Consider the following 6,000-nt stretch of genomic DNA (forward strand, 5'->3'; position numbering starts at 1 on the left):
TAGCCTAAGATGACCTGGAACTCACTCATGGAAATCCTCCTACATCAGCCTCTCCAGTGCTGGTATTAAAGCTCCTTAGATGAAAGGATTTCAGAGTTTCTTTTGTTGTTTTGTTTGATTTTTCGAGGTAGGGTCTCACTCTAGCTAAGGCTGACCTGGAATTCACTATGGAGTCTCGGGGGGCCTCGAACACACGGCCTCGAACTACCTCTACCTCCCCAGCGCTGGGATTAAAGACGTGCGCCACCACGCCCAGCTCAGGGCTTCTTTCTTAATTTTATTTTTTAAAAATATTTATTTAGTTGAGAGAGAGAAAGAGTTAGATAGAGAGAAAATGGGTGCTCCAGGACCACTAGCCACTACAAGTGAACTCCAGATGCACATGCTACCCTGAGCATCTGGTTTATATGAGTACTGGAGAATTGAACCTGGGTCTTTAGGCTTCATAGGCAAGCACTTCAACCACTAAACCATCTCTCCAGCTCCCTATTTTTATTCTTTTTTTGAGTGTTTTTTTTTTTTTTTTCTGTTTGTTTTTATCGAGGTAGGGTCCCACTCTAACCCAGGCTGATCTGGAATTCACTATGGAGTCTTAGGGTGGCCTCGAACTCATAGCGATCCTCCTACCTCTGCCTCCCGAGTGCTGGGATTAAAGGCGTGTGCCACCATGCCTGGCTTATTCTTTTTTTTTTTTTTTTTTTGAGATGGTTTCAATAGCTTAGGCTACCTTTCAACTTGTTACATAGCCAAGGATGACCTTGAATTTCTGATCCTGTCTGTACTTCTCAAGTGTTAGCATTACAAATGTGGGCCTCGGGGCTGGAGAGATGGCTGAACGGTTAGAGCACTTGCCTTTGAAGCCTAAGGACCCAAGTTTGATTTCCTAGTCCCCACATGACCAGATGCACAAGGTGGCACATGCATCTGGAGTTCATTTCCAGTGCCTCAAGGTCCTGGAGTGCCCATTCTCTCTTTAAAAAAGAAGCCGGGTGTGGTGGCGCATGCCTTTAATCCCAGCACTTGGGAGGCAGAGGCAGGAGGGTCACCGTGAGCTCGAAGTGAGACTATGTAGTGAATTCCAGGTCAGCCTGGACCAGAGTGAGACCCTACCTCAAAAAACAAAACCAAAACCAAAGAGCAAAACAACAACAAAAAGTATAGGCCTCCACTCCCAGTTTATGTTGTTCTGGGGATCGAGCCCAGGATCTTGTGCGTGCTTGGCAGACACTCTCCTACCTGAGCTGTAGGGCCAGCCTCTCAGTGCTATATTCTAGGCAAGTGCTTTATTATTGAGCTCCTCAGTGGGGAATTCTAGGCAGGTACTCTACTCCTGAATCATGCCCCTAGCCCCTCACTAGGGATTCTAGGCAGGTGTTCTACTGCTGAGCTATGGTCAATGTTTCATCTCTATTTCTGGTATTTCTTCTTTTTTTTTTCTTGGCAAAACGCAGTGGCCTAGGAAGAGTTTACAATATGAGAATTATTAGTGACTGGGAAGATGGCTTAGCAGTCAAAGGCACTTACTTTCAAAACCTGATGGCCAATTCCAAAGATTTCCATATAACTGGATGTAAAATGTGGTATAGCCAGGCGTGATGGTCCCAGCACTTAGGAGGCAGCAATAGGAGGATTGCTGTGAGTTTGAGGCCAGCCTGGGACTACAGAGTTCCAGGTCAGCTTGGACTAGGGTGAAACCCTACCTCGAATATCCCTCCCCCTCAAAAAATTGGTGCAAGTGTCTGGTATTCTGCATTGGCAAGAAAGAGGTCCTGGTACCCTCCCCACACACATGTGCAAAGGCAACTTTTTTAAAAATATTTTTTGTTCATTTTTATTTATTTATTTATTTGAAAGTGACAGAGAGAGAAAGAGACAGATAGAGAGGGAATAGGCTCACCAGGGCTTCCAGCCACTGCAAATGAACTCCAGACGCCTGCGCCCTCTTGTGCATCTGGCTAACGTGGGTCCGGGGAATCGAGCCTCAAACCGGGGTCCTTAGGCTTCACAGGCAAGTGCTTAACCGCTAAGCCATCTCTCCAGCCCGCAAATACAGTTTTTTGTTTTTTGTTTTCTAGATAGGGTCTCACTGTAGCTAAGGGTGACCTGGAACTCACTCTTCACTGTTAATGCCCAGTTCTTGGCGCCCCCAGTGACCACCAAGGAGAACCAAACACGTATGCAAAGGCAAGGAGCTTTATTTCGGGCTTAAGCTCGGACTCTTGACTTCACCAACGCAGTGGATCCGTACAAGAGCCCTGAGCAGCAGGGGGCAGGTTTTTTTTATAGGGACTTGAACAAAGAAGTAGGGGAATGGTTACATGATTGGTAGATTTAAGTAGTAACTGCACTTGTATTTTTCTGATAGGCTTAGGATGCTGGGGGGCAGAGCTGGTGGGCAGGGGGTAAGGGGATTCTAAGCAGATTAGGTGACCTTTATTGTGATTGGCTATGTGAGTTTGAGGAACTTAAGCAACTTATCTTATGACCATAGAAATGTATGGCATAAGCAGTGTGTGGTTTTTTTTCAGTAACTGTTAAGTTCTTATTTAAACCTTGCTGGGAAACAGAAACTTAGGCCTTCTGGTGACTCTGAAGCCTGTCATGGCGTCCCTCTGGTTCCTGAGTCCTGCATTCATTCTGTACTTCAGCCTGGCCTTAAACTCCTGGCAATCCTCCTACCTCTGCCTCCGCAAATGCTGGGATTAGATTAAAGACATTCACCACCATCCTTGGCACAATTATATTAAAAGTACTTTATTTATTTAAGAGACAGAGGCAGTAGAAAGAATGGGTGTGTCAGGGCCTCTAGAAACTGAAAATGAACTCCAGATGCATGTGCCCTTTGTGCATCTAGCTTATCTGGGTACTGAGGAATCGAACTTGTGTCCTCCTTAACTACTAAGCAACCTCTCCAGCCCCTGCAAATAAGTTTTTTTGTTTATTTTTATTTATTTATTTGAGAGTGACAGACAGAGAGAGAAAGAGGCAGATAGAGAGAGAATGGGCACACCAGGGTCTCCAGCCACTGCAAACGAACTCCAGATGCATGAGCTACCTTGTGCATCTGGTATATGTGGGTCCTGGGGAATTGAGCCTTGAACTAGGGTCCTTAGGCTTCACAGGCAAGCACTTAACCACTAAGCCATCTTTCCAGCCCAGTAAATTTTTTAAGATTTATTTTCTGTCTGGACTGTTAGGCTTTAAACCAAAATCAATGAATTCCCTCCAGACATTTTTTTCTTTGTCTTTTTCTTTTTCTTTCTTTCTTTTTTTTTTTGCTTTTTGAGGTAGGGTCTCACTCAGGATGACCTGGAATTCACTCTGTAGTCTCAGAGTGGCCTCAAACTCATGGCAATCCTCCTTACTTCTGCCTCCCAAGTGCTGGGATTAAAGGCATGAGCCACCACATCTAACCCCTCCAGACATTCTTGAAATAACTATGTGAATGATACTGGAAAGATGAAATTTTATATTTTTTGTTTTTTTGAGGTAGGGTCTCACTTTAGGCCAGGCTGACCTGGAATTCACTGTGTAGTTTCAGGGTGGCTTTTATCTCTGCCTCCCTAGTGCTGGGATTAAAGGTGTGCACCACCATGCCCATTTTATGTTTTTTTGTAGAAGTCTGGTAATCTGATGCAGACATATGACGAGAACAGAAAAGCAAATAACTGGGGTTAGTTACAATCCAACGTTAGAAAAAAAGTAAGTCAAATGTGGTGGTTTGATTCAGGGGTCCCCATAAACTTAGGTGTTCTGAATGCTAGGTTCCCAGCTGATGAAGATTTGGGAATTAATGCCTCCTGGAGGAGTGTATTGTTGGGGGTGGGCCTATGGGTGTTATAGCCAGTTTCCCCTTGCCAGTGTTTGGCACACTCTCCTGTTGTTGTTGTCCACCTTATGTTGGCCAGGGGGTGATGCCCACCCTCTGCTCATGCCATCATTTTCCCCTGCCATCGTGGAGCTTCCCCTCGAACCTGTAAGCCAAAATAAACCTTTTTTTTTTTTCTTCCAGAAGCTGCTCTTGGTTGGGTGATTTCTACCAGCAATGTGAACCTGACTGCAACACCAAAGAAAGGACTTCATGACCATGAAGAACTTAGAGAAACGTTCTCTCTGACCACTAACTTTGTTCCATTCAGACAGCAGGCCCATATGCGTGTGACTACTTGTGGGGAGTATTTGCAATGGAAAATGGAGTTTATCCTCAATGCCTAGCTTGCAGGGAGGTTTGAGCGTAACAGACATGGTAACTTATTTATCTACTCCAAGTTTGAGAATCCATCTTCTAGGGTGACCCCATGGGCATGCACCAGTGTAGAAAAGCTTTAATGAATGCAGAGCAGGTACCTAGCGGGGCTCCATCAGTGAGCCCACAGAGGTGAGACATCCCATGGTGGTCACATGAAAGGGGAAAGGTGTTCATGCAGGCAAGAAGCCCTGTGGTGGTGGGGCATGAGGGAACGCCTTCTTCCAGAAACTACCTTTCATCATGCACCAGAGGATGCACAGGGTGTGTGGGTGTTGGGGGGGGGGGGGCTATGGTTGTACGGAATGCAGGAAGGCCTTCTCACAGAACCCCTGCCTCACTGCCCACAAACACGACATGGGGGAGAAGCTGTAAGGGCTTGATTGCCAGAAGACCTTCCAGAAGGCCAACCTCATCTGCTACCAGAGGATCCACACAAGGAAGAAATTGTTCCATTGGCAGCCACAGGAGGGAACAGTCAGCAGGCAAGGGTCAGCCAGGGATACAGACCTTGCGCTTGGTGTCGAGTCCAGGGTCACCATCTATGGAGCCCAGGCCCAGGTGACATGCATTCTGTCACTGTAGAGAGTTAGGCAGAGATCATTCTATTAAACATGAACAATGATGGGTTAGGCTGATTTATTTATTTAATTTAATTTATTTATTTTGTTTTTTTGAGGTAGAGTCTTGCTCTAGCTCAGGCTGACCTGGAATTCACTATGTAGTCTCAGGGTGGCTTTAAATTCGTGGCAATCCTCCTACCTCTGCCTCCCAAGTGCTGGGATTAAAGGTGTGTGCCACCGCCATGCCCGGCAAACTCATTTATTTATTACTTTCTAAAAATATTTTATTTTGGGGGGCTGAAGAGATAGCTTAGCAGTTAAGTGCTCGCCTGGGAAGCCTAAGGACCCCAGTTCGAGGCTCGATTCCCCAGGACCCCTGTTAGCCAGATGCACAAGGGGGCGCATGCATCTGGAGTTCGTTTGCAGTGGCTGGAAGCCCTGGTGTGCCCATTTTCTCTCTCTCTCTCTCTCTCTCTCTCTCTCTCACTCTTCCTCTCTCAAATAAATAAAAAATAAACAAAAATATTTAAAAAATATTTTATTTTTTATTTATTTGACAAAGAGAGAATGGGCACACCAGGGCCTCCAGCCACTGCAAACAAACTCCAGATGCATGCACCCCCTTGTGCATCTGGCTAATGTGAGTCCTGGGGAATCGAACTGGGGTCCTTTGGCTTTGTAGGCAAATGCCTTAACTGCTAAGCCATCTCTCCAGCTCCAGTGTGATTTATTTTTATAGTAACTGTAAAAACTATATTAACTATGGACAAAAGCTTGGAAATATGGGGATAAATTAAACCACTAAGACAGCCATGAAAGTTGCTGCAGTTAGCATCTTGTTGCTGGGATGGGGGAGACTGACCAAAAGCAGCTTATGGGAGGAAAGGGCTTAATTCAGCTTACAGTTTAAAAAAAACATTTATTTGAGAGTGAGAGAAAGAGACAGATAAACAGAGAAAATGGGTGTAATAGAGCCTCTAGTCACTGCAAACAAACTCCAGATACATGCGCCCCCTTGTGCATCCTTAGACTTAGCAGGCAAGCACCTTAACTGCTAAACCATCTTTCCAATCCCTCATCTTACAGCAGACTTTTTTTTTTTTTGTATTTTTGTTTTTTGTTTGTTGAGGTAGGGTGTTGCTCTAGCCCAGGCTGAGCTAGAATTCACTATGTATTCTCAGGATGGCCTTG

Source organism: Jaculus jaculus, chromosome 2, assembly GCF_020740685.1.
Source record: "Jaculus jaculus isolate mJacJac1 chromosome 2, mJacJac1.mat.Y.cur, whole genome shotgun sequence".
NCBI lineage: Eukaryota > Metazoa > Chordata > Mammalia > Rodentia > Dipodidae > Jaculus > Jaculus jaculus.